Source organism: Mustela putorius, unplaced genomic scaffold, assembly GCF_011764305.1.
Source record: "Mustela putorius furo isolate JIRA1106 unplaced genomic scaffold, ASM1176430v1.1 tig00003853_pilon_pilon_pilon, whole genome shotgun sequence".
NCBI lineage: Eukaryota > Metazoa > Chordata > Mammalia > Carnivora > Mustelidae > Mustela > Mustela putorius.
In genome coordinates, this window is record NW_025422005.1 from 23262890 (window position 1) to 23285995 (window position 23106).

Here is a 23106-nt window from a genome sequence, read left to right on the forward strand (position 1 = left end):
TTGTATCACGTGGTGAGGCGTGGCCCACACCCCCAGCTCCCGAAATAGGAAGCCGGCGGCTGGCGCTCACCCGCCAGGCGCTGGCTGCCCATCCCCCGACCCGCCGAGGGGGAGGGGGCAGCCAGTGGCGCCGGGCTCGCCCGCGTCAGCTCGGATCTCCGGCCTCCGAGTCCCTGCCCGGCGCGGGCAGGACCTGCTCCCTTCCCTGGCCTAAAGGCGCTCTTCGCCATCTGAGAAGGAAGCAACTGGGGGCACAGTGCCGGCGAGGTGGGGTGCGCGCCACGGACATCTTCGTCCCCCACTGTATCCCCGAGTTTGGGGTTAGAGCAGAGATGAGAGATTAGAGGAGAAAGGAAACGCCCTTGGGCTGATGCCCACGCCGGGAAAGCTCTCGCCGACTCTTCGTGGCGCAGGCATCTTGGTCCTCCTTTTGCAGGTGAGGAGTCCTAGGCTCAGCGGGGAGCTAACAAGGTCGCAGGAAATAAGGCGAAGGTTCTTTGGAGCCCAGATTGCAAGCGGGTCTAGGTGGCCCTGGTAGCCGCACTCTCCCGCCACTTCCACTCGCCGGTTGCGGGAAGAGTCACCAGGGGCACCGTGGGCGGATGAGCCGATGAGCTGCCCCTGTGCCCTCCGCCTGTTCAGGGCGAGAGCGTGACCCACCCCGCAGTGCCCTGCGCACGTGCTCGCCCCTCCCTGTGGAATGTCGCCGGCGCGTCTTTCCGCCCTGCGGTGCTCCTCCCCGTCCACCTTGCCAGCGCTTCGGGCTCCTCTGACCTCTACGCGGGGCTCTGAGCATTTCATCAGATCATTTCCCCCCTCTCCTCCTTCAGAAATTCTGGCCGTCCAGCCAGCTCTTACAGGCCCCTGGGCAGCTCCCGACCTGCCGCCCTTCTCTGACCTCTGAACAAGCAAGCAGCTTGCACTTTCACAGAATGTCACTCACCTCCTTGAAAGAGACTCCTGTGTGGTTGACGCTTTACAAATCGCTTTTAATAGATCACCCTGTATTGGTATTTATTTCATGCTCAGGGCTTCAGGTACATTCTAGCGTTGAACTTTCAGAACAAAGTCCACGAAGAAGGTTTTATAATTACTCCTCTTTTATAGATGAGCGGGCTGAAGCTCGGAGGAGCCCATCCATTTCTTAATCTGGTGGTTATTAAAGCGGCCACTTTTTGCCAGGGCTTGGGCTAGGCTTTGGAGAGACAACCACGAATGAGACACACTTGCATCGCTCACTTGGGTGGACTGACACAAGGCTAGTGTGGCTCTGAGGGGAGGCCTGTCCTGATCTAGCAATTCAGGGGAGACTTCCAAAGAAGTGAGGGGTAAGCGAATGTCTAACTAATAGGAGGCCCTGCCTAAGAGTGCGGTGCCCAACAGAACCTCAGCCAGGAGAGGTTCACGGGGGTCGCGATGGGGGTCAGCCTGCAGGAGCCACAGCACACTAGCCCCAGGGTCACATGAGTACAGTGTGGCCGACCCTCCTTCCTGGGCCTCTGTTTCTCCATGTGGAGGTGGAAAGCATCTGCCCCTACCTCTGTCTTTCTGGGAAGAAGCCAGGGAGGAAGAGCCCTCCCTTGCCCAAGGTCCTGATTCTTTGGGGCAGGTCCACTTTCCAGAAGACAGGGGCCTATTTCTGCCAAAGCTGCAGGAACAGGCCTTAGGGCTGGGCATGGAGCCCTGGTGACCTCATTGCGGGAGCAGGTGCAGGGGAGGGTTGGGGGGGAGAGGGGAATGGTTTCTAAGTCAAGGTCACAGCCTGTAGACACTGAACCTCCTCTGTCAGGGACTGTGTAGCTGGAGACCCAGGGGCCAGAGTTGTCTTCCTGTGTGGTCCTCACAATGCCGCCAGGGAGAGCTGGACTGGGGCAGGTAGATCTGTGTGTCAGTTCTGATTCCCAGGGGTACTCGCTGTGTGGCTGTGGCCGATTCACTTAAGCCACTTTGAGTCTCAGTTTCATCTTGAAAATGGAGGTAATGACAGTATTTACCCCTTAGAGGTATTTGGGGATCAAATGAGATAATGCATTTAAAATGCTGAGCATGGTGGACCTCGTGCTGGCTGCTGCTGCTGTTACTGTTCCTCTTACCCATGGACCGTGCAGGAGTCTCAGACCTGTTCTCAGCCCTGCCCCTCACCTGCGCCCCCCGCCCCCACCACTGCAGATTGCTTGGCTTCTCTAATCCTCACTTTTCTTACTTCCAAGACAAGATTAGAACCTGCAACAGCGGCGAGGAAGGGGCTGCAGAAATCTTTGGGATGGGTTAAGGGGGACACTGCCAGAAAGTCCTGTGACCTATCGCTAGGGCCCTGCCTCGGCTGAGCAGCATGGAGACCAAGCCCAGACCCACTAGCCTTGCTGCCCTACCACCGTCCCCGCACCAGGCCCAGACCTGGGTCACCAAAGTTGACTCCTAAGCCACACCCTATCTGCTTTCCACTGGGCTTTCGTTAGTGTCCCTCACAAGTGTGCATAGCTTCGCATCTCTCTCGTTACCTGCATCCTTCTTGCCCTGTTCTACTTACCGCCTTTGGGGAATGAGGGGCAAGGGGAGGGAGCATGAGCCCTTCCCTTTTCCTTCCTCTCTCTCTCTCTCTTTATTGCCCTTGGTAGATCCAGATGTGAACACAACATCTGGCAGGCAGCAGGACCAGTCCCTGCCAAGAGCAGCATCTCCCCAGCCCTCACCCTGTGGTGATGTCACTGTTCTGTGTTTCCACGGCAACCACAGGCTGGGAAGATGGAGAAGAGGAGAGCTGAGTAACCATGAGAGAGCCAATGAGAGGGGCCAGCTGTACCGGGTGATCCATGGGGCCATGAGGCGGGGCGAGGGGAGGGTGGGGAGGCCTACTCAGCATCTCCAGCTCTTCCCAGGACCCTCCCTGCCATCTGGATGCCTCCAATAGGGGATGTGCTGCTGGCCTGGGGAGAAATGTGGGAGGTAGAGGCCAACGAAGCTGAGCTGGAACCTCCACTGACCCAGGGACATAGAGACCCTCCCCCCAACCTCCGCTTTGGCCCTAAGTCTGTGGATGCTGACTGCCCCCATCCCACTCCACCCCCAGTTCCTGCAACTGGGAATTTTTTTCTTTGAATGGTAATGGTGGTGTGGCTCTCTGCTGTGGAAATCGAGTTCTCAACCCTTTTCTCCACACCTTCCACTGCCTCCCCTCAGGCATGATGGGTTCAGAAGCAGCATCTTTGGAAAGAAGTCTGGTTCTACGTCTCAAACCGAGTGAGTCTCACTCCAGAGCCCCTAAAGCTAGAGAGGAGATAGATTCCCTCACTCGTTCAGTCATTCATCTCTTCATTCAATATTCCATATACTCATTCATTCATTCATTCAATAATCCATATACTTACCAGCCACTTAGCTAGCTAGTCCCTTCCCCTTCCTCTCCTTTCCTCCCGAATGGAAAAAGGCCATCTACTCTCAGGGTTGGCGTGAAGATTAAAAGAAGTAACCTAACACACACAAATACTCAATGAAGGGTGAGTCCTTTCTCCCTCTGGGTGTCCCCAGGGCCGCTGTCCCAGAGATACACATGACCCAGCCAAGGCCCTATGAGACATTGAATCAATAGCAAAGTATCCAAGTCTATCTCTGTCTCCTCACTTTAGTCACGGAGTGCCTTTAGCGACCATAGAGAGGTTTCCACATCTCTCCCTTTCTCTCTCTTTAAATAATGCATCCATTTCACCCATCTTGGTTGAGCACCCCCTGTGCCCAGGCACTGTGCTGGGTGCAGTGGGGACCCAGAGGAGAGCCACAGCCCCCGCCTTCCCTGAGCTCACTGCGTAGGGGGATTGCAGCCACTGTGGCAGGAATGCAGTGTTCCTTCTGCCACTAGGAAATCACTTCCTCGTTCCCCAAGAGTTCTAGCTACTCCAAGGCTGAGGGAACAAATGATGGTTAAAGATAGGGATTTACTCAACATCAGTTTTGCTTCTGAGAAGCTGGTGCCCCTGGGGCGTGCTTCCTGGAAGGAGAACAATTGGGGAGGAGAGGGGCCAGCTCAGAGTGTCCGAGCAGGCTCCTCTGCTTTCCCAGAAACTGGCTGTCCTCCGTTTTAGCAGAGTAAAGGCCAAGCTCTTCCGCCTTGCTTCATCCGTTTCATTAGTCAAATTTATTACTGAAATCCTGTTCCAAGAATAGTGGCTGGCAGATAGTAGGTGTAAATGAATAAATAGTGAATGAAAGAATGAGTGAATGAACAAATGAATTAGTATATGGGATATTGGATGAATGAATGAATGAGTATATGGACTTTTGAATGAATACATGAATGAGGGAATGAGGGAATCTCTCTCCTCTCTAGCTTTAGGGGCTCTGGAGTGAGACTCACTTGGTTTCTGGTCCTGGGCCTTACTTACAGACCAGCTCTTGACCTTGGGCAAGTCATTGCCTCTCTGAGTCGGTGTTTCTTATCTGAAAAAGAGCACATCACAATTCCTGCCCATGGGCCTCCCAAGGACTCTGAGAAGATAAGGTAGGATAAGCTTGGGAATGCAGTCCGAAGACTCATTGTTTCTCTGCTCAGCCTCCCTCTGGGTAGGCGAGGCGCATGATCCTCCACAGCCCCCAGGCTCTGCACGCCACCCCCCTACCTCCCCTCCCCAGCCTCTGGACGCCCTCCACACTGCAGGCACTCTGCCCTTCTGTATCTCAAGCGGGTGCCTGTTTGGGTCTCATGTTCACCTGGAGTACTCTACCTCCTCAGCTGTTACTCCTTTAGTAACTCCTGCTCACTCTTCAGCTTAAGAAGCCCCATCCTTCCTATTAGAACCCTGAGCCTATTTTCATGTGGTCCACTCAGCTCCAAGTCTGCCTTTCCTATTAACACCGGAAGCCCTGTGACGGCTGGGACCCAGTTGGTGTGGCCGTCTGCCATGTCCGCAGAGCCTAGTACAGGGCCTGGCACGGATCTGGGGAGCAGACACACAGTCTCTCCAGAGCAAAGAAAACCACTTGTCCTCGTCAGAGCACTCTGAAAATTCTGCCCCTGGCCCTCCTTTCCTATGACTCTTAACTTTTCTCCTGTTGAAGTATCTGTCTTCTATCCTCTTTTTCACTCCATCTCTAAGGATCATGAGACTGGGTCATTTCCAGTGGGGGTAGGGCTCCAAGTGCTCCCAAGTGAGAACTGCCTTTCTGGGCACATAGGTATAGCCAGAATCTGAACTGTAGCATGCGCTCTCTCTCTCTCTCTTTTTTTAAAATTAACATATAATGTACTATTTGTTTCAGGGGTACAGGTCTGTGAATCATCAGTCTTCCACAATTCACAGCACTCACCATAGCACATACCTTCCCCAATGTCCATCACCCAGCCAACCCGTCTCTCCCTCGCCCCTCCCCTCCAGCAACCCTCAGCTTGTTTCCTGAGACCAAGAGTTTCTTAAGGTTGTCTCCCTCTCTGCTTTCTTCTTGTTTCATTTTTCCCTCCCTTTCCCTATTGTCCTCTGTCTTGTTTCTCAAATTCCTCAAATTGGTGAGATCATATGATAATTGTCTTTCTCTGATTGATTTATTTTGCTTAGCATAATACCTTCTAGTTCCATCCATGTTGTTGCATATGGCAAGATTTTGGGGTTTTTTGATGGCTGCGTAGTATTCCAGTGTATATGTATACCACATCTTTATCCATTCATCTGTTGAGGGACATCTAGGCTCTTTCCGTAGTTTGGCTATTGTGGACATTGCTGCTATAACCCCGGGTGCACATGCCCCTTTGGATCATTACATTTGTATCTTTAGGGTAAATACCCAGTAGTATGATTGCTGGGTCATAGGGTAGCTCTATTTTCAACTTTTTGAGGAACCTCCGTACTGTTTTCCAGAGTGGTTGCACCAGCTTGCATTCCCACCAACAGTGTAGGAGGGTTCCCCTTTCTCCACATCCTCACCAACATCTGTCGTTTCCTGACTGGTTGATTTTAGCCATTCTGATTGGTATGAGGTGGTATCTCATTGTGGTTTTAATTTGTATTTCCCAGGTACTGAGTGATGTGGAGCACTTTTTCATGTGTCTTTTGGCCATTTGGATGTCTTCTTTGCAGAAATGTCTGTTCGTGTCTTCTGCCCATTTCTTGACTGGATTGTTCTTTGGGTGCTGAGTTTTATAAGTGCTTTATAGATTTTGGATACTAGCCCTCTATCTGATTTGTCATTTGCAAAGATCTTCTTCCATTCTGTTGGTTGTCTTTTGGTTTTGTTGACTGTTTCCTTTGCTGTGCAAAAGCTTTTTATGTTGATGAAGTCCCAATTCTTCATTTTTGCCCTTGCTTCCCTTGCCTTTGGCGATGTTTCTAGGAAGAAGTTGTTGTGGCTGAGGTCAAAGAGGTTGCTGCCTGTGTTCTCCTCAAGGATTCTGGTAGATTCCTGTCTCACATTTAGGTATTTCATCCATTTAGAGTCTATTTTTGTGTATGTGTAAGGAAGTGGTCCAGTTTCATTCTTCTGCATGTGGCTGTCCAATTTTCCCAACACTATTTGTTGAAGAGACTATCTTTTTTCCACTGGAAATTCTTTCCTGCTTTGTCGAAGGTTACTTGGCCATAGAGTTGAGGATCCACTTCTGGGCTCTCTATTCTGTTCCATTGATCTACGTGTCTGTTTTTGTGCTAGTACCATACTGTCTTGATGATTACAGCTTTGTAATAGAGCCTGAAGTCTGGAATTGTGATGCTGCCAACCTTTGTTTTCCTTTTCAACATTCCTCTGGTTATTTGGGGTCTTTTCTGGTTCCATATAAATTTTCAGATTATTTGTTCCATTTCCTTGAAAAAGGTTGATGGTATTTTAATAGGGATTGCATTAAATATGTAGATTGCTCTAGGTAGCATAGACATTTTCACAATATTTTTTTCTTCCAACCCATGAGCATGGAACATTTTTCCATTTCTTTGTGTCTTCCTGAATTTCTTTGAGTATTCTGTAGTTTTCTGAGTAAGGTTCTTTGCCTCTTTGCTTAGGTTTATTCCTAGGTATCTTGGGTTTTGGGTGCAATTGTACATGGGATTGACTCCTTAATTTCTCTTTCTTCTGCCTTGCTGTTGATGTATAGAAATGCAACTGATTTCTGTGCATTGATTTTATATCCTGACACTTCACTGAATTCCTGTTAGAATTCTAGCAGTTTTGGGGTAGAGTCTTTTGGGTTTTCCACATAAAGTATCATATCATCTGGAAAGAGTGAAAGTTTGACTTCTTTGCTGATTTCAGGTGCCTTTTATTTCTTTTTGTTGTCTGATTGCTGAGGCCAGGACTTCTAGTACTGTGTTGAATAACAATGTGATAGTGGACAGCCCTGCCGTGTTCCTTACCTTAAGGGAAAAGCTCTCATCAACTGTAGGTCTCTCTATTTTTAAGTTATTATTATTAGTAGTAGTGTTTTTATTTTTATTTTTTTAAGTAAACTTTACCTCCAATGTGGGACTTGAACTCATAAACCCAAGATCAAGAGTTGCATGCTCTATGACTGAACCAGCCAGGTGCCCCTACCGTAGTTCTCTTTAGGGACAGCTTCATTCCCTGGAAATAATCAAACCAGATCCCAGCCTTGGGGCTGCCCCTGGCTCCTTCCCCACTGCTCCTCTGTCAGATGGAAAATTAACCTCTGCAAAACTACAAATAATATTAGATTAAAATAATTAGGAAGGGAAACATAATGCTTGTAAAACAGCGCTTCACCCCACTCTGAGGTCGGGGGTGTGTGTGGGGGGGTTCTTGTGCCACATGACCTGGCACCAAACAGATGGTTCAGTGGTCACTCCCCAGAGCACACTTCATTCAGGAACAGTTTGCTCAAGATTCTGGAAAGATTCTGGAAAGATTCAGACAGCTCCAGACCACCTGATGAGCCTGGTGTGTGTGGACAGGTGCCCACTGTGTGTCCATAGGTGAGGAGAGCTGATTAGCAAGCCCTGGCAAGAGGCCTGGCAGAGAATGGATCTTGGACTCACGAGGCTGGGGTCAGGTGCTTTCCAGAAAGCAAGTATACCCAGGCAGCCTGGCTTTGGCTTCTTCTTCTTCTTCTTCTTTTTTTTTTTTTTGGACCTGGAATCAGGGTTTGCTGCAGCCAGTGGGGGACAGCATCTTTGGGCTCTGCAGTAAACAAAGACACCAGATAAGAAAAGGAAGGAGGAACTGGGTGGACTTGGGGATGACCAGGACTGGAGCCTATGGTGAGAGAGTGGGGGATGGGAAAACCAAGAGATTAGAAGGATGGGGCTAGGGTCAGCAAGGTTTGATGGCCTAGGAACGATGGGATTGTTCAGTCTGGGTTAAGAAGAGCCCGGCATGGCATCAGGAGCCAAGGACTGGCTTATGCACGGTCACTCTCTCCACCTGATGAGTCATTGGATGAGCTGTCAGGAGCCAGGAGGAGGAGAAGGTGGAAAGACCACTGACAGGGCAGTTGGGAGACCTAACACCAGCTGTGTGAACTTGACCCATCCATCTCTCCATGCCTGTTTCCTTTTCTGTGTACTGGAGATAGTAACGTCTGCCTTGCGAGGCTAGAGGAACGAGATTGTGGGGGGTAGGAGGCTTCACGTGCTGTGCAGCATGGTGCAGGAAACGATTGCTGTCTTATGAAGTGCTGGCACTGGGTTCTGCAACTTGTGGCCTTTAACGCTTTTAACTCTGACAGTACCCAGTGATTCAGGAACTTTCATTCCCATCCCCTGTTTGCAGATGAGAGCTAGGACTTGGGCCCAGGACCCTGGCCCTAGATCTTGTTCGTCCTACCACTATTCCACACTGCCTTTCCCCAAGGCAGTCTTTGCCCTGTCTTGCTCTGTGACCTTGGGCCAGTCTCTTCCTTTCAGTGACCCCAGCTCCATGGCAGGGGGTTGGGCCAGATGAGCCCTTTAGTCCTTCAAGCTCTGGCACTTGGTGGTTTAGGAAGGGAACTTCCAATTGGGGAAGAGGGTAAGGTAGGGCAAGAACCAGGAGAGGACAGACTTTTCCAGCATCCCTGCTCCAATCCTGTCGCCTTCTCAGTGGGTAGGCTGGCAGGCTCCCCTTTGCCCTACAAGCTGTGGGGCCAAGGGAGCAGGTGATCCTCAGCCCTAGCCTGAAATACTCACTGGTCACTGAGGGTCACTGAACTCTAAGTGCCAGGACTGTCCACTAACAGGCAAGGCCCATCTGCCTTGGCTAGAGACCCCAGAGGTCAGTAGGGCTGCCTGAGTCATAGCCCTTGGTCTCCACCTCCCCCCGCCCCAACCTCCTCACTGAGGGTCAGTCTATCTGGGGACCAGGCCTGGTTTGGACCCAGGGATGTGGCTATTTCTAGATGCCCTCCCTGTCTCCTTGGCCTGGGCCTCCAGCCAGCTCAGGACATGCACACACATAGATTCTCTCTCTTCCCCTTTCTCTCATTGAACTTGATGGCCGCTGGCTTGGTTCCTTGACCCGTGCTGGGTACCAACAGCCAGCAGATGGCCCAAACTTGGTTCCCACTCTTACAGAGAGAGGGGAGAGGTGGACGTGTCTAAAGATGCTAATACAGAAGGCCTCTCATTGTCCCACATGCAGACTGCCCGTGGACCCCTGAAGGCCAGAGGAGGGAGCCACCCACTCTGCCAGGATAGTGAGGAAAGGCTTCGCACAGGAGGTACCCCTTTGGACTGGGTCTTGAAGGTTACATAGGAGTCTGCCAGGTGTGGGGCGAGAAACTGGTGAGGCAGAGGAAGAAGAGACAGTTAAGGACGGATGAGCTTTTCCTGGTGACTGATCTGGAATGAAGGCAGAGGATAAAAATGCCAGGTGCTAAGATGGGAAGGTAGTTTCCTGTCAGCCAGAGAGGAAAAGGCCTTGCCTACCATCAAGGAGGCAGGCCTGTCTTCCAAAGGCCATGGAGAGTCATCGAGGCCTTGAGCAGGGGATTATGAGGACCTGACTCAGATTATGCTAAGAGTTCTCGGCTGTTGTGTGAAGGCTGGACCGGACACTGGTCAGTTAGGAGGTTGTGGCAGCTGTCCCAGGCTCTCCCCACGCCAGCAGCCAACAGGTGGGGGGAGGGGGGTGGACACACCTCTCCTAATTAAAGGCATGACCGGGAAGCCAGACACATCTTCTCTCTTGGCCAGAAATTAGGCACAGGGCCACATCTAGCTGCAAGAAAGACAGGGAAACATGGTCATTACTCTGGCCGGCCTGCAAGTCTGGAAAAGGTGAGGATGGCCATCAGGGGATGGGAGGTCCCTGACACAGTGGTTACAAGTCTCTTTCTGAAAGCAGGTTTCTTGAGCTGAAGTCCTACCTTACCCCTTACCTGCTTCGTGGGCATGTTACGTACCCTCTCTATGCCTCCGCTGCTGGCTTAAGTTAGTGTGCCCAGTCTTAGAGTAGAGTCTGGTACATAGTGAGGTCGAGCTGTCTTTAGGTTCTGAGAAAAGAGGATGTTCTGGGGACAGGTTCTGCCTGAGTCCCCTGGTGGAGCCCAGATACTGAGGCCGATGTATGGCTGGGGCAGCTGGGACTACCCAGCCCTGCAGACTGGGCCAGGGGTCTGGTTTAGATGAGGCACAGGATGCTGGGACCATGGAGGTCCTGGGAAAAGAAAGGTTGACTTTGGAGGGAATTCAAGAACAGATGGCCCAAGAAGAGATACCCCTTGGACTAAGAATTCGCAGAGACGGCCCAGCCGAGAGCTCCTCACAGGACAACAGGAGACGGTGGTTAGCTTGGGGACAAGGGCGCTCGAAGCAGGACTCAGATTGATTGCTGCTCTGTGGCCCCGGGTCTCCAGCCGCCATCACCCCACTCTAGGCCAGGGTCTTCCCACCCAGAAGTGGGGGATCCCTTATCCCTGCTTCCTGCCACATGGCTCTGGAGATTAGACTTTAGTCCTGGCTCTGAAATTGGGCTGCCTCTGCAGGGCTGATTGGCCAGGAGGGGTGGGTCTTGGAAGGTGACCGTGGGGACCCCTCCCAGGAAGGGGGAGCATTGTAGCCCCATCTTGCTGAGCCACTTGCCTGTCCTACCTTCTCCCTCCTTTGGCCTGTGCTCCTCTTCCCAGGCCCCTGCTAGCCATAAAACAGGGTGGGACCAGAGAGCTAATGTGGGCAGGGCGGGGGTGGTGGGGGGTGGGTGGGGGCGGTGGTGGTGGCAAAGAGCCTAGAAGAGTTTGGGATGGACAGAGCAAGCTCGGGGGGGAAGAGGGAATGATAAGATTGAGGGAAGATGTGAAGTCTAAAGTGAGGGGCGAGGTGTCTAGAGTTCGCCCGGGAGGGACCCCTTCTCATTCTCCCCACAGCGAGGCCCGGAGGGGGACCTTGCAGGCTCTGTGCCTTAGGCATTTCTCTGTCCCTTCACAGGGCAGCACCTAGGTGCCCCCCCCAGCAAACTCCAGACTGAGCAGCCTCAGGCCTACATGAAGCAGTGCCCCCAGGTCTCACTTAGGGGATGATGTGAAAGGGAGCCTTGGGGGGACAGAGATGCAGCTGGGCCCCAGGCGAGGCTCCCTCATCTCACCACCTTGCTCTGTGACCTGGGACAAATCACCTGCCCTCTGAGTAATAAGGGGGTGAGGGGCGGGCGGGCCAATGAGGTACTTTTACACCAGAAAGTCCAGTCTTCAAACAAACTTTTAGAGGATGTCCAGGAGATTTAAAAAAAAAAAAAAAATTGAGAGGGAGCCTGTTGTACAGAGGGGAGCTGAGAGGGGCCTGGCCCCTGCCCATGTGGACCTGGCAGGGCCCGTGTGAAGAGTGTTGGGCAAATCCCCGGAGCAAATCCTACTCTAGCTGCAGCCGGGGTGGGGGGTGGAGTGGTGGGGACTGGTGTTTAGCAGCTGGGCACACAGCAGGCAGAGCCCCACCCCAGGTTGCCCTTCTCTCCCTGGGAGCTGGCATCACCCACGAACCCACCTTGGGTCCCTGTGCTGGAGGGAGCGTCCCCAGAGAGAGCCCTCAGTTGCCAGGCTTGGAAGTGCGGAGGAGAGGAGAAATGAGGAGGAACCACGAGACTCAAGACTCGGGGTCAGGAAGCTTCTGGTGCCACCTGGCCAAGTGGTCTAGAGCAGCCTCTGTACCTGCCCGGGTCTCAGTTTCCCCATCTGTATGAGGAGGGATGAGAGCGATGATGTGGGTGTCAACAGACCTGTTCTCATTTGTAGCTGGAAGGAAGATGGGGGCCCGTGGAGACTTCAGAGGCAGTGATAGTGGTTGCAGCATCCAAGGTGTGGAGGTGGGGTGGGGGGGCAGGGTTGGCAGGATGAGCTCAAACTCCGCCGCTGAGTTGGTGTGAGTTGTCCCCTCTCGGGGCTGCACTATCTCCATTGGTCTGAGTGGACCAGATACTCCCAGATCTAGGAGTCCCGGACTGGAGTCAGAGACTGGAAAGAGGTCTGAACAGCCGCCCGGGCCAGGGTCCCATTGTGTGGAGCTAGGAGTAGTCATCACAGGCAGGGTGGGTACTGAGGGTAAGGTGGGATGCTAGTGCAGAGGGGAACTTAGGGGTTACAACTTCTTTGGTTTACAGATGGGGAAACTGAAGCCAAGAAGGGCAACCAGATGTCTGAAGTCCCAGAATGGGTTGGGGGCAGAGCTGGGGCCAGAAGCAGGTCTCGTGGCTACCTGTTTCAGCTTTGCCTCACAGGAAGCCCTGATCAGGAGGTGCAGGGACTAGCTTTGTCTGGGAAGTGGGAGACGGACACCTTCCTGACCCTGGGGGTGGGGGAGGGCAGAGATGTTTCCATGACACCAGCTGGAGATTGTGGTGCGCAGCGTGAACTCAGCCAAATGGATACCCCTTCCTCTCCTCTCCCTGCCCTCTCCCCAGGACTGGTGATTTTGTTATTCCCATCTTTCTGCAGGGGCAGGGCTAGGATGCTGTGGGGCATTCGGATTTTGCAGAGACAGTGGGGTGCTGGGGTGAAGGAGTGTGGTTAGGCTGGCGGATGTAGGGAGGACCTGAGGTTGGAGGCTTTCCCTGTGTCTTGGGTGGGGGTGGGGTAGCATTCTGGCCCCCAAGTCCAGAGGAGGACACACCCCAGATGTGCTTATGCAAGCACACACTTACATACATACACGTGGAACCTCATGTGCCCTCCCACACACCAGACACATATACACATATACCCTACCTGTGATTGCTTAGATAATTGGCGGGCCCACTGCAAAGTGAAAATAAGGGCCCCTTGTTAAGAAAAAAATCTAAGAGGGGCACCTGGGTGGGTCAGTGGGTTAAAGCCTCTGCCTTCGGCTCAGGTCATGATCCTAGGGTCTTGGGATCGAGCCCCACATTGGGCTCTCTGCTCAGCGGGGAGCCTGCTCCGCCCTGCCCCTCTGCCTGCCTCTCTGCCTATTTGTGATCTCTGTCTGTCAAATAAATAAATAAAATCTTTTTAAAAATAAATAAATAAAATCTTTTTAAAAATAAAAAAAAATCTTTTTAAAATTTTTTTAAATAAATAAAATCTTTTTAAAAATCTTTTAAAAAAAAAGAAAAAGAAAAAAAGAATTTCAAGACGATGACAGCAGAGCCTTAAACCAAGAGCAGAGCCCTTCTGGGCAGAGGGTGTATCAGGGTACACATCCCTGAAGTTGGTCCCGTCCACAGCACATTCAAACCACTCCCTCAGGGACCCACAGTCCCACAGACATCTGGCCAGAGACACACTCACCCAGACAGACATTCGCACCCCAGACACACCACTGCCCCAGCCCCTGTGCTGCTAGAGACTTTCACTGAACCAGAGCCTGTCCCAGCTGGCCAGGTCCAGCCACCCCTTACACTCATACCTTATCTGGGCTGCCTGCTCTCTCCTGCCCTTTACCCCACACAGCTCCTCCCCCTACACGCACCGGCCTGTCTGCTGGCTTGGGAGTGGATGACAGAGAGGACGGTGCTCGCTCGTCCGGACACTCTGCGTGCCTGTCTGCAGGGGTGCAGCAGAGAGTAGAAGGCTAATAATAACCATATAATAATAATAATACTTAAGATATGAACCTTTGCCACGTGCCTGGCACTGTTCTGACACTATAAATACAAACTCATTCAGTTCTAACAACCATACGTGGTAGGGACAGTGATTTTTCTCCATTGGACAAATGAGGAAACTGAGGCACACTAGAGTTGTCCCTTGTCTGACATCTCACTAGTAAGGAAGCCGGGATTTGAACCCAGGCCCACGGGCTCCAAAGAGCCTGTTTTGTCGGTTGTTGCCGTGGTTCTGTCTATACCAGGAGTGTGTCAGCCCTGGGGACACAGTGGTTCTGGGGCCCATCCCGGGGAGCTCAGGACCTCTTGTGAAATGAAGGAGAGATGTGATTATGCTGCAGCATCACCTTGACCAGGATCCACGGGCCACCCTAGGAGCCGAAGGATGGTCACCAGATTGCAGAAATAGAGAGGAGTGTCTTCTATTGCATCTCAGTATTTAGAAGATGTCTTAGAGGGAGACCTACACCTGTGTTGCCTCTTTACAGACAAAAATGGTCAATTTATCTTAGAGAAAGAGACAGGGGAGGGAGAGAGAAAACCTAAAGCAGACCCCATGCTGAGCTTGGAGCCTCGACTGGGGGCTGGATCCCAGGACCCCGAGATCGGGACCTGAGCTGAAACCCAGAGTGGGAGGCTTAACCGACTGAGCCACCCAGGTGCCCCAGTGACGTAAGTAAGGCATTTTCAGTGACAGTAGGGTAGGCGGTAGGGGAGTGGACAGTGCACGGGGTGGCCTGTTATCCTGAGGACTTCCTCCCTGATGGGAATGAAGAGAAATCCGCCCAGCCGGGGAGTCCTGGGCATCCGCCTGGCCTCACGGGTGATCTCCTCTGATACCCGAGCTGCAGAGCGCCGCCCAGTTCATGCCCCACCCTCCTCCTCCCCAGAGTTGCCCCTCCTGCCTGGGTGGCACTGCCCGCTGAGGCCAGACTGCCTCCTATGACCCCGGTTCTCCACGCCCATGGCCATGACGGATTGGTCCAGAAGAGCCTACCTGATCCCGGCGGGCCAATCAGATCCTTCGCAGATTATGGATCGGCACAGCTGGCTCGAGGCAGTCCCTGACCTAAGAACAAGTAAATTTGTTGACTGTAAAGCAAATGCCTTTACCCTCCCTGCTGTTTGAACAGAAAGAGAAGAATCAGGAAGCTGTGGACTGGCGAGGCTAAGGTGGGGAGGAGCTATGAAGCTTTGCAGAGGCGAGCTCTGGCACTCTGCCTCCCCTACATGGACACTCGAGGTAATTCCTGCTTTGTTTCAATGAGCCTGAGAAACTGCTATTCCTTGCAGTCAAATAGCCTTATTTAAGGTACTTAAGTTGGGAAACGTAAGAAGAATAAGCAGCACAAAGCCCCTGAATGGGTTGATTTTACTGTCCTTGTTGGAAGTGGTGGACCCCGCAGTCCCAGAGCCACCTGTGTCGGGGGCGTGTCCACAATGGGAGCCTGAGGTCATCGGTCTCTTCGTCGGGAAATTACCTACAACGTTTCTTCCCCAAGAAGAAATCCACTTTGAGAAGGACTATACTAAATTTGGATTTGGATATGTTTAGTGGTATGCTGGTGCATGTTTGACAAGCGGTTCTGCAGAAATCCAAAGGCATGCGTTATGTATGTATGTACGTTGCGTGTAAATGCCACTGATAGTAAAGAATGTGTAGCACACAATTTACAAACTACAACACGTTGCATGAACTCTGGACTATAAATTCCACATAGTCCACTGATTTCACAGACTGCTTTTGTCAATTGTTGCCAAAGTCTTGTGTCTCTGGTCCATCTATGGTTGCAGCTCAATCAAAATTTGGGGTGGGGTTGAATTTCAGCCTACTAACTCTACTCCCAATAAATTCTTGTCATTAAATCTGATGTGTGAGCTACTGTTACACTTTATCTCACTCTCCTATGAATGTATTCATTGAACCGAAACCTCTGTGAGCAGTCAGCCCTCCAGTGTCATCTGTGCTGTTAACATTTTGTGCATCACTTTCTTTTGTCTAGGAAGTTAAGACAGCAAGTCGAGCCCTGTCGTGCAGTGTTTACCAATTCCCCGGTGGTAAATAGTCCCACCTTGGCCAATTTCAAGTTGCTGCTGTGATATCACCAAACACAGAGCTGGGAAGCAGTCCATTAGGTCAAACTTCCCTTAGATACCACAGAAGTGGACACCTCAAGAGACTAGATAGTGGTAAAATGTAAAATCATGAGGAAGTGAGGAGTTTTGAGCATTACTTTTATTTTAACAAGATGTATTTGATTGTAAATGTAAGTAATTTAAAATCTTAACAGTGATTGTCCAACAACCGGTTCGCAAAATTCCTGAACCTTCAGCAGCTCGTTCTTGTGAGCTGATAAGACAGTTGCCGTGCCCTGCAGACCGGTCTCCACCCAAAGGCATCGCATGGGCCGCTGTCAACAAGAGAGACTCCATGGCTGGAGGGACCACAGTGAGGCCATTTGTCTTGGCAAAGTCCAAGCTGGTTTGTTTCTTGGAGCAGAGGAAGAAACTTGAAGAGATTTAGGGGCAAACTTGAGGGCAGGACACACCATCCACATGGCTGGTCCATTATGGCCATTTTTATTCCTCCACGCTGAAATGTGAGATGATATTTTTTAATATATTTTTATTTATTTATTTATTCTTAAAGATTTTATTTGGCAGAGAGAGAGCACAAGTAGGGGGAGAGGCAGGCAGAGAGAGAAGCAGGCTCCCTGCTGAGCAGGTAACCCGACATGGGCTTCAAACCCAGGATCCTGGGGTCATGACCTGAGCCGAAGGCAGACCCTCAACCAACTGAACCACTCAGGCTTCCCAATTGTCGGTTTTTATTAGTGTGTGTTCAGTGGACATCTCTGACCATCTTCTGCCCATCTCTGCACCCCACCCTGTGTCTCAAACTCACCCCACTCATCATGATCAATAGTTGCCGATTCTCAGCCCAGAAGCCCAGAGGAGCAGCCTTGCTCGTTGGTTAGGTTTTTCTGCCTGCATCACAACTCACTGGCCCTCCTCCCCAGGGAAGGGCAAGCTAGCCCCAAGTTTGGTATCTTTCCACAAGCCCATGTGGCAGAAGGGATTTTTTTTTTAAGATTTTATTTATTCACTCAACAGACAGGGATCACAAGTAGGCAGAGAGGCAGGCAGAGAGAGAGAGGAGGAAGCAGGCTCCCCGCTGAACAGAGAGCCAGATGCAGGGCTCGATCCCAGGACCCTGAGACCATAACCTGAGCTGAAGGCAGAGGCTTAACCCACTGAGCAACCCAGGGGCCCCAGGATTGTTTAATTTTAAAAGAATGCATTGCTGGGATGCTTGGGTGGCTTAGTGGGTTAAGGATCTGCCTTCAGCTCAGGTCTTGGGATCGAGTCCTACATGGGGCTTCTTGCTCAGCGGGGAGTCTGCTTCTTCTTCTTCTCCCGCTTCCCCTGCTTGTGCACTTGCTCACACTCTCTCTCTGACAAATAAATAAAGCCCTTAAAAAAAAAAAAAAAAAAAAAACACAGTGCCTGTTATACTCCTCTCCATTCTTCAAAACCCACTCATGTAACCCTGTCCTGCCATCTCCTCTCCCAGCAGCGCTGTGGCCGGGACATGTCTGTATTCCTCCTGTTACCTCTTCAGACAAGAAGGTGAATGCTTGCTTACTGATCAGTGCCCTTGACTAGGCTGTGCATTTTTCCTTAAGGGAAGGACTGTGTCAATGTTGTATGTTGTTACTCTGTGGACAGTGTCTAGTGCAGGGTCTGTCACTGAGTATTTTCTCAATAAATATGTCAAATTAAAAAAACTGGAATATATATTCAATGCCATGCGGACTCCTATTTATCCAGGGAGAAATGATTTGGACTCAGTCCTTCCCTCAAGGAAGCTCCCCCTTGAGGCCTCTTCTACCTCCTCTTTATCTCCCTAAATACATATTTTGCGCTTGGACCCCCGAATATCAGAGCCAGAGGGGTCCTGAGGCCATTGTAAGGTCCAGAGAAGGGCAGGTCCAGAACTTGCCTAAGCTCACACAACTCTTTCCTAGGGTGGAAACCAAAAACCTCCTGTCTCCCAGATCAGGATTCCCTTCTTAGAGGTAGGGAAATAGGGCTGACAGGAATGTGAGCACAGACTCAGAGCAAGTGAAGGGCAGAACCAGGGTCCGAGAATTCTCCTGGCCTACCCAGACCTTCTTGGGACTGTCCTCCTCCTCTTGGGACCCGGAAATGACACTTGAGGGTGTCCTCTGCATGCGCTCAGGGTGAAGAAAGGCAATTCTGGGGGTCCTGGTTTTAGAACTGACAGGTGCGCATACCAGTTTGTCCACCAGGGGGCGCTACAGAGTGGCCTGCTCACTGAGCCTGGAGCGGTGGTTCCTCTGTACCGGGGCCTTCGGGTGGAGAGGGACTTGCCAAGGTCATCCTGAGAACCAAAGACAGAACTGGCACTTGTCCCGGGCCTCCTGACACCAGGCCGATGGATGGCCGAACGTGGCCTGGGGGTGGGTCTTTGGCCCTCAGAAGCCCCTCCTGGGCTGGGCTGGGCTGGGCTGAGCAACAATCCCCGCTGGTAGGGTATCACACCTCTCCCTGGCACCCTGACCAGGGCTAAGCCACACCCTGCCTCCTCCCTGCTGTGCCCAGTGACGTCCCCCACTCCTATCAGCCCTGGTCTGTGGTGTAGGAGACACAGGCCCTCTGCGTGTCTGCTTTGTCTCTGCAGGGAGGACAGGGTGGGCCTGGGGTTAGACCCGGAGGGCGGCAGGCAGACCAGCTCCTCGGCCTCAGACCAGGCCACCCATCTCTTTGTGCCTCTGCTTCCTGAACTATAAAGCAGAGATCGTACTGGTTCTTTTTGTGGCTTTTTTTTTTTTTTTAAGGTTTTATTTAAATTCAAGCCGGTTAACATGCAGGGGTGACTGTGGCTCTTATCTCCGAGTTCATGGAAGGATTAAAGGAGAGGCCCGTGCTCGGGAGCTTTTTATCACGACTGAAAGCTGCACTGGCGTCCTGGGACGGGAGCGAAACCACTTCCGTCTTACCGGTGACACCCAAAGCACAGAGACATCCACAGTGAGCAACGGTAATGCAATGTCCTACTGGGCGCCAGGTATGAAGGGCGGCTGCCACCAAGGGGTAGCAAATAGAACTTTCTGTTTCCTCAGTGAGCTTTGTCTAAGTTGGGGTGGGAGAGGAACTCACGCAGAGCTGAGGCTTGGGTGAGCCCTTGTGTTCCCCAGTCCTGTGACACAGGTCACCTGGGTGACATGGATGTCCCTTTTGCTTTGAATGGCTGATGTCTCTCTGCACTTCTCGGTTGTACGGGAGGACACAAGGATTGTTCTGCTGAGCTAGGGGGTCGTGCTGAGGCTTGGGGTCATTCTGGCAGGTTCCTCCTCTGGAGTCTGGCAGCTCTCCACGGGGTCACTGATGTCTCTGTCCTGTACCAACTCCAGACTTCCTCCTCTTCCTCCCTGGGGAGGCCTCCTGCCTGCCTCACTGACTACCTGCTTGCAGCCAGAGGGGTAGCTTAGGAAAAGGGCAAAATACCAGGAGAGAAAGAAACTGATGGGTTACATCAGAACATTTTTCTGGGATGCCTTTTATAGGTACCAAGGACAGTTCAGGCCCTGGGGTTGCAGCTATGGGCAAGCAGACCTAGTGCCTTCTCTCAAGGGGAGTTGCAGGGGCCAGACGGTGACGGTCATAATGGCTGTGATTTATGGAGCCCTACTATGTGCCTTTATGTCCCATTTACTCCTTCCAACAACACAGTGATGTAAGTGCTCTAGGTATCCCCACTTCGCAGGTGAGGACATAGAGGTACAGAGAGGCTTGGTAACTTGCCCAAGCTTGCAGATAATAGGAGTAGGATGCTGGCCCAAGCAGTCTGGAACTTTAACAAGGTCATGAGGCCAAGAGGAGCTGGCCATGCGTCCAGCTGGGGAGGACGCTTACGGTTTCCCTGGTGAGGAGGTGGTGTTTGAGCAGAGACCTGCCTAATGATAAGGAACCGCCATGCTAGAGCGGGGGGACCAGCATCGCAGGGAGGGAAGAGCAAGTGCGAAGGCCCTGAAATGAGAATGGGCATGACTTCTCCAGCTCATTGGAAAGAAAGCCCCCGTGGCCAGGAGGAAGGGAATGAAGGAGAGAGGATGGTGGGAGGTGGGGAGGAGGGGAGGGACCCAGACTGGCAGAATAAAACCCCTTGAGGGTTTGCAGCCAGGCAGGGCCAAGCCCTAGGCCCATAAACCCCAAGAGGTCATTATTTCTCCGCCTGGCAGCTGGGTACCCACAGCTGGGGCCTCTGCTAACCTCTTACTTGTTCTAGGGTGCTGGTAACCACCAGTTTCTGGGGGAAGGGGGCCAAGGTGGGGCTTGAGGCCTATAGAAGCCTTTTTACTCATGGGGTGCTGGGCAAGGGGTGCTGACCCCTGAGTCGCAGGCCCTGAGGTCTGGCCCAGTGCTGGCAAAGGCATTTTGATTGGAGCCATGAAGATCACCCAGGCTTGAAGTCCTGGCCCTGAGCCAAGCTGTCCCATTGGCTTCCCTCAACTTCCTGGACTGATTTCTCCTATCCCCCAGTGACAGGAGAGGACCCTGTGAGGGCTCTAATTAACACTTCCTCTTTTGGATTCCAGAGCTTTCTCTCTGCCCACTGACAGGGAAACAGCTCCTTCCAGAGAACAGGTATTACCTCTACCCCTCCCACTTCCCCTAACTCCTCGGGGTTCAGCTGAGGTTAACAAAACCACATTTCTTGGGTCATCTGGTTCTGCCTGTGGGTAATTTTCACCCATGGGTGCCTTTCTCATGCTGTTCCCTTAGAATGCTTGGAATGCCCTTTCCACTCCTGTTTGCAGTGAAAATGCCTCCTACTTTATTCCACAAGGTGTAACAGACTAATTCTTTTTGTTCTTTTTCCTCTCTCTCCTCCTTCCTTCCTTCCTCCCTCCCTTCATATCCATTCATTCATTTCATTCGTACATGGTGGGCATCCGTTCATCCGGTTCTGCCAAGCACTGGGGGCACAGAGAGGGTAGGATAGACCCTGAGGTCAAGGAGTGTAATTATCCTGGGGGACCTGGCTGACTCAGTCAGATGATGTGTGACTCTTGATCTTGGGGCCCCACATGTAGAGATTACTTAAATAACTTTTTTTTTTAATTTGACAGAGAGGGAGAGATCACAAGTAGGCAGAGAGACAGGCAGAGAGAGAGGGGGAAACAGGCACCCCGTCGAGCAGAGAGCCTGATGTGGGACTCGATCCCAGTACCCTAGGACCACGACCTGAGCTGAAGGCAGAGGCTTAACCCATTGAGCCACCCAGGAACTCCTAATTTTTTTTTTTTTTAAAGGAGTCTATTATCCTGTGCAAGAGGCAGAAGACAAAGAAGTGAGACCAGCTATAGAATTGGCGGGTGTCAATACAAATAAAAATGTGAGATTCCGGGGCACCTGGGGAGCTCAGTCAGTTAAGTGCCTGACTCTTGATTTTGGCTCAGGTCATGATCTTGGGGTCCTGAGATCGAGCCCTGATTCAGGTTTTGCGCTCAGCGGAGAGTCTGCTTGAGATTCTCTTTCTCTCTCCCACTCTGCTCCTCTACCCCCCTCCCCAAATAAAGAAATCTTAAATAAGAATGAGAGATCCCTTGTTTAAAAATTATGAAGAATTTTAAAACAGGGCGTCTGGGTGGTGCGGTCGGTTAGCCATCTGACCCTTGGTTTCGGCTCAGGTCATGATCTCAGGGTCTTGGGATCGAGCCTCCACTCAGGCTTGGCGCTCTGTGTGGAGCTTGAGATTCTCACTCCCTCTCCCTCTGCCCCTCCTGCTTGTGCTCTCCCTCTCTCTCAAATAAATAGATAAATCTTAAAAAAAAAAAAAAAAGAAAAGAAAAGAAAAGAATTTCAAAACAGTCACGGCAGAGCATCCAATCAGTGGAGAGGTGCTTCCTGACAATAGGGCCATTCTGCAGAGGTCACGTGCCCATGGAGCTGGCCCTGTGTAGCGGCAGGTGAACCTGGGAGTCATGCAGAACAAGGTGACACCCACAAATAGCCAAAAGCAGAAGGAGAGGGGTTGAAGGACTCTGTTCTGTCCAGTCATTCCTTCCTTCCCCAATAGAACATAAGCTCTTTAAGGGCAAGGGGTTTCGTCTCTTTCAGTCACAGTGTACTTGCAGGGCCCGGGACTGTGTCTGGCACTCACTCCATTGATGTCTGTTGAGGGGACCTGGGTGCCTGGTACCTGGGTGTGTCAGTTTCACTTTCCTGGAGCTTAACCTGCGCCCTGGAACAATGTCACCGGCAGAACCACAATACGTTAGTGGGAAGATGAGGGAGTAGGAGAATTTCGGATACGAAAGCGTCATGATGTGGTTGGAGAGCTCATTTAGCCTCAGGGTCCCGGGAGCCTTGCCAAGACAGTGACTTCTGAGTGGCTGATGTGGGCTGATGAGCCACTCTCTGTGCCGGTCAGAAATCATTGTAAGGGCAGGGAGAGGTGCGCATGGTGACCTGTGAAGGGCGGGATGCAAGCTGTTTATGTACTGCGAACCCAGATGGTGTTCAGAAAGTGTCTAAGCACTAAAATAGATCAAAATAAGGTATGTATATATTTCTGTAGCTTTTCTTTTTTAGAGGGAGTGTGAGTTGATGAGGGAGAGGGAGAGGGAAACAGAATCTCGAGCAGCCTGGGCTCTGAACAAGGAGCCTGATACGGAGTTTGATCCCATGACCCTGAGATCATGACCTGAGTTGAAATCAAGAGCCGAACACTCAACTGGCTGCACCCCCCCGGGCGCCTCAGATATATGGATATTTTTAAGTCATCTCTATGCCCAGTGGGGGGCTCGAACTCACGACCTGGAGATCCAAAAGTTGCATGTTCCACTGACTGAGGCAGCCAGGCGCGCCTAGAAGAAGATGTACTAAAGCACGTAGAGGGTGGGAATCCACCAGTGATTTCTTTTTATTTTTTAAGCTTTCCCGTATTTTCCCAGTTTCCTAAGATTCATGTACTCTGCCTGCTCAGTGTCCCCCGGAGGCACACGCGGCAAATTGGACCGATGAGGACCCCGCTCTCAGGGAACAGGTATGATTTTACAATTGGGAGAAATGAAACCCCGAGTAAAGGAAAAAAGTTATTTTTTAAACCAACAAATA

General features: G+C 51.6%; 1 long non-coding RNA gene across 1 annotated transcript; it reads left to right on the forward strand.

The window, feature by feature from the left end:
• Nucleotides 1–60: 60 nt before the first annotated feature.
• Nucleotides 61–15830, forward strand: LOC123387319. The gene is made up of 2 exons (XR_006601705.1): nucleotides 61–436; nucleotides 14850–15830. It is a non-coding gene; the product is annotated as an uncharacterized LOC123387319 (long non-coding RNA).
• The last annotated feature ends 7276 nt before the right edge of the window (nucleotides 15831–23106 follow it).